At 53.9% G+C, this 12,265-nt stretch overlaps 1 protein-coding gene across 11 annotated transcripts in view; it reads right to left on the reverse strand.

Moving 5' to 3' along the window:
• Positions 1 to 12,265, reverse strand: part of LOC116434089 (uncharacterized) — a 109,490-nt gene that overhangs the window by 54,771 nt on the left and 42,454 nt on the right. The window contains exon 1 of one of the 11 annotated variants that reach the window (XM_076370191.1): positions 9,969 to 9,985. The exons of 6 other annotated variants lie outside the window; for them this stretch is intronic. The gene's annotated coding sequence lies outside the window, so the exon portion shown is untranslated. 4 more of the 11 variants (XM_076370185.1, XM_076370182.1, XM_076370170.1 and 1 more) reach the window with 4 other exon arrangements.

Genomic DNA, 12,265 nt, shown 5'->3' on the forward strand with positions numbered 1-12,265 from the left:
TTACCGCTCGGTCGACTCCTTTTCTGGTTGATTAGCTTCGCAACTGATTGGACGATTGTTTTATCCTTATTCGAATCGCTGGTAGTTCACTTTGGATCACCGGTTTCATGGAAACGCGACTGTCTCTGCGTTCGATGTGTAGGGGATATTACTAGCGGTATTTTCATTAGTGATTTCCGAAAATCTTGTGTTGAGAATCTATACGTGGATCGATCAAGTTCTTGCAGATTTAACCCTTTGCGGACGAAGATTCTTTGAAATGTACAAAACCATCAACAGATGAAGCTACATTGCACATTAATCCCTGAAATAATAGCAAAAACAGAAACTAGACGCTAATCTCTTGCTACCCGAGTAATTAGATCATTTGCCTGCGACTTAATCTTCGAAATATGAACGTTTCATCCCGCCGAAATGTCGACATTCGTCCGCAAAGGGTTAACATTCGGTAGAATTCTGGTTTCTATGGAAAAAGAGCTGCGAAAATATCTATACTCGCGTGGAAACTCGCAATCTCGTATCCGTTACGTTCCCGTTGATACGAAGGATACAGTGTCAGCTGTTTAACACTGATTGCCACGTCAGCCGCACATGAATGAGACTATTTATACCTCAGTGCTCGACACTTGCTTTTTATAGCAAGACGTTCCATCAGGCGAATTCAGTATTCGCGGAACGGGAGAGAGAGGATCGAGAAAATAACATCCGTGACGAATGGCGACTACTAAACTCACAGTCTTCCTGGCGAAAAGGCAAGAGGAGGCGTTTTATTTTCACGGAATTTTTATGGGCTCGGTGGCGAACGGCGAAGTCGTAGTAGGAAAGATCGAGGCTAAACGACGATCGATGGCCGAACGTTTTCCGCGTTGCGAGAAATACCAACGGGATAACGGCCAGTTGTAAACCACGGCCGCGTTCTCCGTCACTGTCCACCTCGAGAACTCGGACAAAGGGCTACGGAGGAGTCGAAAACAAAAGTGACTTGCCGGTCACGTACTCGAAACGGCGGCGAGCGCAGCGTGCTCGAGTTACCGGTGGCCCGCAACTTCCTCCTCCGCCTCTTTTATCCTCGAAAACACTGGGCGACGAGGAAACGACACCTGGTTAAAAGCGAAAAGAAACGAGGAGGAGAAGCCTCTCCTCCTTGGTCACGTTCGGGACAGGCGGCGCGCGGCCGGAAATACTTGGGGTGAGCCGGCTCGGCTGCGTGGCGGGAGATAAACCGCGCGGACTGCCTTTCGCAGCGGTCGTTCGAAATTTCCGACCGTTTCCACCGATAAGCCGGTTCACCGTTTCGTTTCGAACAGTGTTTAATGTCTGCTAAAACCAACGGTTTGATGGATACGTGGAATCGATGGAAGTTTTCTCTTCCTTTTCGAGTTTTTGCAGTTGGAATCTTTTCGATGAAGATTTCTGACTTTGGAAAACAGACAAGTCTCTTAAATTTAGGACTACTAACAATTAGAGAATATTCAGGACGCATCTAGAATTCACGCGTAATTCCACGGAAATCTACTTTACGCGATATTAATCGAAACGTAAGAATATTCCACGGTTCCCGTGGAAAGACTCCGCAATCCCTTCCAACAGTGCCAGCACGAACCGGTGTGCTCAACGAACTCGTCCACTTACGTAGTCGCAGGTTTCCACGTGTTGACGCGTCGCACGGCCGGGATTTACATCACGAAACTGACCATCCTCTCGCGTGCCTACGTCACGATGATGTTTGGAACGCGAGCACCGACACCGGCGTGACACAGATGATCGCGCCGAAGCGAAGGACGAGGGGCGAGAAGGAAGGAAGCTCGCTCGCACGCACGCACGCACGCACGCACGCATGGAGGCACGCACCCACGTAGCCAGAAACGCCAGCAGCACACGCACGGGACGGGTATCCGCGTACAGAAACAAGCTCACCCACAACAACACGCAATTACCGAGTTTCCACGCGTGTCTACCACGCGTTACGCTCTTTGTCCCGTCGCTGGATCCCGCGATCGAGTCGGGAACCGTGAAAAACGAAGGAGGCTCGAGCAAAAAGCCCTCGCGGATCCATTAACAGCGGCAGCAGCGTCCTCGTAGACGCTTCATCGCCGCTTAAGGAGTACGTCTCGTGTTCGCTAACGACGAGCACTGCGCGCCGAGGACGATAACAATTGAAGATACGGGAACACGACCGCGTCGGAACCAGCAGAATCACAAAGCGGCCGATTTTCGCGGACGCGGCGAACGGCGGGGCCACTGTGCGGCGTCCGAGGTTGCTCGCGGAAATTAAGAAGTCACGTTGTAAAACGCAACGACCTACAATGCTACAAATGCCACGGAACAGTCGTGTGTCTCTTCTGGCCTCCCCCGCCGTCTCTCTCGCCCACCCCCTGTTGCCCGACGAGCGGGGCCGCCATCGCCGCCGCCACTGCCTCCTTTTCCTCCGCTTCGCGTTCGATGTGTATCCCTCCTCCTTTTGGCTTTTTCCTCCCCTTGACAGCCCCTTCTTAGGCCGACGGCTGGCTCTGCCGTTGCCGTTGCCGTTTGCTACTGCCCTCCCCTCCTCGGCCCAGCTGGCCTTCGCCAACTACCACCACCACCCCGCAACCACCACCACCGCCGAGCGTTTCTTACGATGCGATGGCTAGGCGATGTGCCTCCTGCTAGCTTGCTCGCTCGCTCGCACGCTCGCTTGTTCGCTTGGCTCGGCCTGGCCCGGACTCTCCCCGCTGGTCCCCCGCGTCGAGCGCTCTACGCCACTGTGAGCCGCGCCAGGAACGTACCCGGACCTCGCCACAAACTTTTTTTTTCTCCCTTCGTTCCTTTTTCGCCTCCACGCTTCTCGCTCGCTCGTTCCCGCCTGATTATTAGCTTTTCCGACAACGGACGCGCGTTTGCTACCGCGACGCGTCCTTCGGGTATTCAGGAATCTTGCCGAAGGGTTGACTTCGAGGATTCGAGGGGTTTGCACGTTGTTCGTGGAACGCAGGCGTTTGTGCGGTAGAGAGTTTGGGGAAATGGGATTTCGGTTCGACGGTTTGCAACACGATGAGATTTCTGGGATTTGAAATATTTAAATTTGTTTTCGATACTGATAGCAGTTAGAGGGTAAGATAGTCTGATGGTTATTTTTCGGATGACTGTTTAGAAATTGGTAACGCTGTTTTCGATGAAGAATCGGGAGATCACTGAAATGCTTTGGTAGTATCCACTCTAGCTTTCATGGAGTTAGGGGTTGAAGAGTCTACGATAGGGTGCGACTGGCTCGAATCGATGAACGAGCGGGAGGACAGTAGGGTTCTATGACACGCGTTCGCCAAGTGGCAACGCGGCTTAAGGTTTCCTTCGACAGACTCGTTCACCTCATGACCTAACTCCGTTCGAAGACCTCCAAGATCTTTGGTCTCGAGCACGGTTGTCTCGTATTTCAACCAAATTTCAATATTCCTCGGACAAACGAGCTGCTAACTGAAAGTTACCTATCGCGTCCGTTCAGTGCTTACCATTTCCACTTGCCGCGAACGTCTTCGTATCGTTTCCACCTCCGAATCCAGTTTCTCGAGCAAAAACTGTCCCCGTACGGACGGCCTTTTATTTCGAGTCCCCCAATTCACTGTCCCGTCGCAAATCACTGCATTTCAATCTCATCACCGCTTACGTATACCTCGAACTATCTACTTCCGCTTCCCGAGAAAGAAAACAGGTTTGAGCGTTAATCGGAAGAGGCAAAACGAAGAAAGCGAGGAATGCGACCGAAACACGCGCCGGCAGCCGCGCAGCGACGACTGCTCGTATTTTCGAAAGGATCGTAATGTCAGAAGGCGGACCTTATCGTGCGCGGCCCGCCGAGAAATACGTAACATCGACGATAACCTTTAAGCGCGGAGCGTCTCGGCGACGCGCGCGAGGCGACACAGTTTTCCAGAAAAGCGTCCTTGGAAATTTCTCGCGTAGGAGAGACGAGAGAAACGTCCGCGAGCAAAACTATCGACGAACGGGGACCCGGGCGATAGATTCCGGGAAGACGCGAAGCAGAGTATCGCGCGAGGAGAAACGTCCGCGGCGGCCGAGAAGAAGAAGAACAATCGAGAAGCTCGCGGAACGCGGCTCCCGAGCGGGACTTCCTCCATTCTAGGCCAACCAGCGTTCGGATCTCGGGGCGATCCGTTTCTCGGCAACGCAACACGTTCCGATCGATATTTTCCTTTACCACCGGTGTGTTCACCGGTGATCTCGATTTCCGAGATTACGAGAGCTGGATCGCGGGAAAGAGAGAAAGAGACGGAAAGAGGGTTGGGGGTGAGACGAGGCAACGCGTGGAAGCTACAAGTGGTTCCTCTGGCCTGGCTAAGTCCGGCGTCTTTTAATACGTAGCCGTAATTCGAACCGCGTCTCTTGAAATGCCGCTGACGCGATTATCGTATCGGAAAAGCGGCGATCTTTATTTTAGAATCCGATTCCGTTTTACGAATCGGAGGATGAGAGAGCCGACTTCCGAGGACACGTCTCTTCTGTCCCGGATTTGCCCGAAAGGGCACGGATATTTTCGGTGTCCGATTTCGCGAAAGCGACAACCATCGAGCGGTTCCTCGGCGTGGAAATAACCCGCCGCGCTATAAATTGAACGATCCCGGAGCGAGACCGATCTTTAAAGGATAGGAAGCAAGGACGACCGAGATTTGTCTTGCAAGACGGTTAAGCTATTCGAGAAGATGCAGTTAGAGGATATAGTTCCGTGGCACGACGTTAATTCCGATTTGAATTTTCATTTCCGAGAGTATATTTTCGAGGCATCGTCGACGATTAAAGTGAAGCGTCGAGTGGGCCAGGCTCGGCGACGAGATCTCTCTTCCGGATCCCGAGGCTCGTCTTTGACGACCGTGGACCCGTGACGCGAGGCTTACGCCACTGAAAAGAGACTTCTGGATTCTTGGAGCGTGCCTGGTAAATAATAATACGTCGTTGCTAATGGAAACCTACTTCGCGTTGGCTTCTCCAGAGTAGGTTTCGCGAATGGTTGATGCACGAACGGGACGACAGGGGGGGTGGGGTGGGGGTTGAAAGTGTGTCATGCACAAAAGCCTTTTCCAAATCGTCTTAAAGCTTCGCCGTTATTATGATAACGATGTCAAGCTGACGCGAAATTCATGAAACACAGTCCTTTCCAGTTATTCTTCGGCATTTCGAAGATGACAGCGACGCGCCTCTAAAATAGCTACATCGTTGGCCAGTCCTCGAGGATCCTCGACGGAGGATAAAGCTAACTTCGAGGGAGATTAGTCGCGGAGAGAAACTCTCGACGCGATTACGTGCTCATCGGGCATGTCGGCGAAAGTTCCTCTCCGGAAACCGGAGAATTGGATTTTCGGCTGGAAGCGTGCCCCTTCGCCTGCCCCTCTCGGACAATGGGATCAGTTGGTTCAATTAAGAAGAAGAAGGATACCTTGGTTGAACCGGGGGCTGGCGCGCTCTACACGAGCCTGGCCTCAGAAGAGCGCCCAGGACCCGGAGAGAACCGAACCGAAGAGAAGAGAAGAGAAGAGCAGAGAACGGAAAGGGAAGAGAAGAGAAGACGACCGTTCCTCTCCGACGCCTCCCACCCTCCGCCGCCGCTCCCCCCGTCCGCTTCGTTCGCGTCCCGAGAGTCGGCGTAGACACAACCGGTTTCCGCGGTGTTCACCCGCTTTTTGAGAAAAAATTGAACCAGTTTGTAAAACGAAAAAAGCTCTCCCCACTAGGGCCCCCGTCCCGTTGGCCGCCCCGCCTAGCCTCCTTCTCTCCTATCCCTTTACCTCGGACCGCCGCGGAGGCTCATGGGAACCGAAGCGATTCCAAGCGTCCCGGAATCCGATGCACATCAAATGAAAAAGCCTCCAACGTTGCCAAGATTTTGACCCGGTGCGTTCTCTTCGCCTCGGTCTCTCTTTCTCTTTTTCCCTCGTCGCTCCCTCACTCTCTCTCTTACTCTCTCTCTCTCTCCCTCTCTCTCTCTCTCTCTCTCTCTCTCTCTCTCTCTCTCTCTCTCTGACACACACACTCCTTCCCTCCTCCAGGCTTTCAAAGGTAAACGAAAATTGCCTTTCAAGCGTTCCCTCCGCCGACAATAGGAACTAGGATACCGCGGGCACTAAGCAATAGAAAACGGGTACCAAAATGTCGACCACCCTCTTTCTCCGATCGTAGTCGAGCACACGCGAGTGCACGCTCGTAAAATACACTGTAGCGGCGGCGGTGGCGGCGGCGGCGTCGGTCCCTGAATACATTCTCGGGTAGCAGCGTCGGTGCTGTGCAACGTAGGCTCGCCTCGAGGCTTCCTGGCAGGGACTATTGATTTTCGAATTGGTTCAAAATTTCCATAATACCACGACGGCTGAGAGGGTACGGCGAAGCGCCGGCTAGGCTCGTGGTAGGGGACGATTCGCCGGGAAGTAGGAACAGAGAGGAACAACCGGGCCCGGATAGAAGGAGGGAGAAGGAGGACGCTGTCGCGGGGAGGGAGCAAGAGAGAGACAGAGGGAGAGAGAGACCGAGAGAGAAAGAGACAGAGAGATACGAGGAACGGAGATCGGAGAAGAGAAAACAGAGAAAGAGACGAGTCTCGGTGTGTATAGCCAGCCAGCGATAGGGGAGTAGCGCGCGAGACAGACAGAGAGGAGATAGGCTGGAAAATGGTGGGGTGGAAGAAGGAGGGTGGAAGCCGAATGCACGTCAGAGGGTGAGTCGCCGCCACGGCCTCGAACGGTTTCGAACTTGGCAAAGTTCAGCGGCTCAAAAGAGACACCCCGCGCGCGCGCCCACTCTCTCTCCACCCTTTCGAGACCACCCCACCATGATTCACCCTTCTCCATCCGCGCCCGTCCCATCCGTTTCTCCACGGCTTCTCTCGCCCGTCCGCCAGCCCGACCATCCCCCCGCCCCGATTCCCGCGACCGTCCTAGGCTGCCCTCTTCCTCGTGGTGTTTGCCGCGCGCGCGGGCGTGCGCGCACAGCGATGACGACGTGCACGAGAGAGAATATACACGGATATTCGCGCATGTACACAGGTACGGACAATGCGATCGTCGCGGCACACCCTCCCCTCTCGGTTTTCCGTGCACCCGCTCGCCCCCTCCGCCCCGCGTCGCTATCATTTGCCGAGCACCTCGACACAACGCCCTGCCCGAGAGACCTGTACGTGTGAGCGTGTACGACAACAACAACAACGAGGACGACGACGACGACGACGACGACGTCGGGCCGACGTGAACGACCGCTCGCTCGTTGCGTTCCTCGTCGTGGTAACGATACTGGGTGGAAGGCAGTTTCACCTTCCGCCCCCTCTGATGTACCTTTTCCCTCTGGCAGCCCGGTGACTACCACTCTCTCTCCTTGTCTCGTTTGGTGTATCGCTTTCGGGGAGAAACGGTGTTTAATGCGTTATCCGAATATCTCGCGCCCCGAGACACCACACGGCTTGAGCTACACGCTTTTGCCGCTTGTGATTTGGCTGACTGGCTGGCTGGCTGGCTGGCTGGTCGGGTGTTTGGCGTGCTTCCTGCGGTATTCGCTTGAGTTCTTTCTCTTCTTCTCGCTTTGGTTAACTCTTTTGCTGATCGTTGTTTCTTGCTCGTACGCGAGACACGATGTGTTGCTACTTAGGGTACTTAAATGTTCAGAATATAAGAGGATCGACCGGAGAAACGCTCGGACTAGGGTACAGGCCCAGCGTGATCCTGTTCAAGGACACCTACGTTGGTACCATCCGCGATCCCATCCGTAGATAGCCCTCTATGGGATTCACGGTGCATGAGATCGAGCTAACCTCGCAGGCATTCAACGGCCGGTAATTATACCCTAATTATTTCACGATCGTCCTGCTAAGTGTATCGCTCGCGAATCGCGTCCTTTCACTTCTTCGATCCTTCGCCCCGGACACGTGATACCATTCCTCGAAAGTATCCGGGTCAGAAGACAGCGGTACGTGGACGCTCTCCCTCTCTTCGCGCCGAAAAAAGAGACAGGGATCCTTCGTCTGTGTCCCGATCCGGTCGGGCTATTCTACTGGCTCTGCCCGACTTGTAGGCGGCTAGGGCTTTCGCCTACTACTCCGGATATTGGATAGGAGTTCGTCACACCAGGAGAAGCGATACGTAGTTAGCTATTGCGAAACTGGGCTTCTAAACAAGAAATAACTCGATTCTTCCGACGAAAACAATGTTTCCGTTGGCTTAGATCGGTAAACTTATTAGTAGCTAGGGCTCGCCGACAATTTCCAACAGAAACCGAGCGAGAATTTATTACGCTATTCAGGATGCCGCTATCAAGAATCCATCGGTCGGATTAAACGTGGAACTGGTCATACTTTCAGCGAAGACGTCAACTTGGTTTCAACAGGCGCGACTGATAATTCAGTTCGCATAAACCGATGAGAAACACAGCGCAGAGGTTATGAATACTTAATCCCCGCAAAAACGCGACTTTTCCTACTGGCAGACTAGCAATTAAGTAACTCTCGCTGGCCTGGTCGTCAAACAAGTCATAAGGGAAGGGTTTAATGAATATGAGAAACCCATTAACGAGGCTTTCCCCGCGCATTCCGAGCCAACAAGCCAACCCCCTCTTCCGAGCGTGATCGATGGTGAATCGGCAGACGCGGGGATACTCGAAAATTCGCCGGGTTCACGATTCTTTGCGCGGATTCCCGGTGTTTTCGGAGATCAAACGCGTTTCGGCGAAATTCTCGGGAGGGCACAGGAAGCCCGCGGGAAGCGCGGGCGGGAGGGACGCGGAGAGACAGAGGGTGTCCAGTCGTTCCTCCGCGCGCGGACAGCATGACGTACGGCCACCCTGTGTCGCATTCCTCTCTTTTTACGGATTCCTTTCTCTCTCGGCCTCTCCTCTCTCTCTCTCCCGATCCCCGTCGCCGAGTCGAGGCGAGCCGAGCCAAGCCGCCCTGTACCCGAAGGGGAAAAAGGCCGGCGCAAAAAAGAGAACAGGCGAGAAAGAGACGAAGGGCGGCTGAGGAGGCGGAGAGGGCGTGCTCGCGCGAGCGCCGCCGCCGCCGCCGCTCTTTGTCCACGGGATTCCACGACTTTCGAGGCTCGCCGAGCCCACTCGTCGCGACGGCTGCGAACGAGATCCACTTGAAAAGCGCCCGGTAACTCGCCCAAAGGAGGCATGAATCCTCGAGCGTGCCGTGACATGACCTGTCCTAACTGGACGGATCGTACCGTGCACGGCCGCTACCGCGCGCGCTCTCTTCTGCACGATCGCGCTCCGGGCCTGGTCTCTTCGCAACCTTCAGCAGCTTTCCGCTTCCACCTCCTCTCATCCTTCGTCGCTGATACTTCTTCCTCGTCTCCTCTGTTCCATTCCTCGAGGAGCTCTCCTCGGGTCTCTGTGTTACGCGAATACTCTAAATATTCTAGGCTTCCAGGACCCCGATCGATCTTACGGGTATCAAAGGATGGTTCTTCCGGTACAATGCGAAATACGTAGAATTCATGATTCATATCGGCCAGAGTGTTTCACGTGAGATATTTCACGTTCGCGTGCGCGTTAAGGCTGACATCGGAGAGTTTGCCGTTGGGCAGAACGACTCTTGCGAACGTACGGGATGTAAATGGTGATCGGTTTACATGATTAAGTACATTTGAACAGTGTACGGTCAGGCCTGAGTCGGCAACATTGATCCAATTAATGTTACAAGAACCTGCCCGGGTGACCATTTTTCTCCGGTGATCGATGTTTTTACTTTCTGATGTTTTCTACGCTGGATCTTCATTAAGATTTAAATGGGTCGAATTTAGATCTGCGATAGAGGCGATCTGCATCAGAAGCTGCCATTCAGTGTCCATTCCTGAATAATTTATTAATGAATGAGCCTGCAGCGTACCGTGTAATGTCATGCAGACTTGCTTTTTACCGGCATTAGAGCCTTTATTTCCAGCCGTAATCGATGCAACTCTTTTATCGCCGCGATCTTATCCCACGGAAGATTTTACCTTATTAAATACAATGTCGACACGGCGCAGATTCGACCGGTTCCGTCTGTCGCGGATCGTCGGAAAAACAGTTGCCCGGCGATTTGGCCCAGTTGCGAACCGAAATCCTTGACGGTCCGTCCACTCCACAATTATCGGGCAAATATTTTCTTTCCCGTTGCGGCTCGGTGTTATTATTTACTTGACATCGTTCATCAACCAGTGTCATCCTCGGCAGCGTCGCGACGAGGCGCTTTGACTCGGTTACTCGGCTCCGGCTCTCAGCTGGAACTCATTGCTTCCAATGGAGTAATTAAAGAAACGACCAGAAACTTTATTCCGCTCGGTTTTCTAGAGTGCTCGAGAGATCAGCCCAACCCCGGAACGGCGCGGCGCACACGCATCGAGGTCATGTTCCTCTTCGTCGTGCCGTTCGTCTCCCTTGGGCGACCGCAGCGAGACGATCGGGGGAGGAACAGCAGCAACAGCTATGCACAAGGACGGAAGCATGTAAGCAAGCGCGCGATCGAGGGTGGAAACGAGGCAGGATGTGCAACACATCGCGACGATTTTCCCGTGCGGCGCGACTACAAGAGGAGAAAAAAGTAGTACAGTCGTAAATGACCTCGATACGGCCCCGTTCTCCGGGTTTAGGGCTGTCTTTTATCGATTCGAAGGCGTTTCAGTCTACGGTTCGAGAAGTATCGTTCTACGGTTTACATTGGCGCATTCGCCGCAAGATTCCGATGCGGAGAAGGTCGATCCGAACGCAGCCGGGGTTCAAAGTATGCAACAAAGTTGCGCCTCGCGATCGAGCCAGGTTTCTACGATCCACTTTCACTTTTGCGCGTTCGGCGCAAGAATTTTGAGACGAAAGCGACTCGACTTCAGCGCAACCGAGTATAGACACGTGCGACAAAGTTGCAAATCGTGGCCGAGCAGCGTCTCTATGTTCCGCGTTTCACTTTCGCGCGTTCAGCGCGGGATATCGAGAAGAAAATCGCGTGATCGCGGCGTAACCGAAGATCGGGGCGTGAAACGAAGCTGCGGATCGCGATCGAGACGCCCACGTCGAACGTTTCATTGTCGCGCGCGAGATTTCGCGACGGGCACGCGGTAATGTCGACGCGGCCGAGGATCGAGGCGTGCAACTTTGTTGCGGCTCGCGACCGAGCCACGATGCGTGGATACTTGGAAACGCCCGGCCGAGGCAAATTGCCCGCGACGACGTAATTACTAGATCACGCGCTGGCCGTTGTTTATAATTCTAATACCCGCGAACAAATTGGAAGTTTGCCTTTTTAAAGAGGCGACCGGCCGATTGTAAATTCACCGGACGCCGGCTAACCGCGTTCCCGGGAATCGCGGCGCAAAAACTGTACGGTGCACGTGAACGCGGCTGAATCGATAAATCTGTTACGATAAGAGGACGCGTTACAACTTCACCGTTAACTCATACGCAACGCGACCGGGTAGAAAAACTTCCGTTAGCTTCCTAACACGCGTGGAAGCAAAAGGAACGGCGGAGCGAGCGAGACGGGCCGAGCGGAGGAAGGAGAAGGAGGAGGAGGAGCAGCAGGAGGAGGAGGAGGAGGAGGAGGAGGAGGAGGAGGAACGAAGAGAGGTAGAGGGAGAAAGAGAAGAGGGAGAGACAGAGAGTTCAGGGCACACCGCGGCTTTTTAGCTCCAATTTTCCCGCGGTCGATACTCGCGCCACTTTTTTACACTTTTTCCTTCCCTCTGTTCCCCTTCTTCGTCTTTTTAACGCGTTTCCATCGGGTTCGCGAGCCATCGCGCGGATGCAAGGAGCGCGAGCTGCGCCGCGCCGCGCCGAGCCGTTCGGTTGCTCGATTCGGGAAACGGCGGACGGCCAGGCGTGCGGGCGGGCGGGCGGGCGCGCGGCCGGGCCGATGTTGCAATTCCGATCGGATTTCACCGAGCCCGTAATATTCAGCTTAGGTTCGATAACGGGTTTCCTGGAAATAAATACGCGAGCGCCCGGTTCGATGGAACCGCCGCACCGCTGGGGCGAATTAACTCGTGCCTCGTTTATAATTCATATTTGTGTGAATCGTGACCAACTGTCGGGGCTTAAGTGAGCCGTAATTCTCGAACCGTAGAAATTCTGAGGGGCGGAGGCATACCGTCGGCTCTGCCAGTCAGAAAATGCTAAATGGAAGTCTGGTTATTGTTGTAGCGAATATTCTCGAGGAATTGCACGGGCCTCCTCCTTGATTACAGAAACGCTTTTAGTTTATTGCAATACGGGTCGGATCGGTTTTCGAAGCTACTCTAAGAACTCCGGTGCGCTACCAGTT

Source organism: Nomia melanderi, chromosome 1 (assembly GCF_051020985.1).
Source record: "Nomia melanderi isolate GNS246 chromosome 1, iyNomMela1, whole genome shotgun sequence".
Lineage (NCBI taxonomy): Eukaryota > Metazoa > Arthropoda > Insecta > Hymenoptera > Halictidae > Nomia > Nomia melanderi.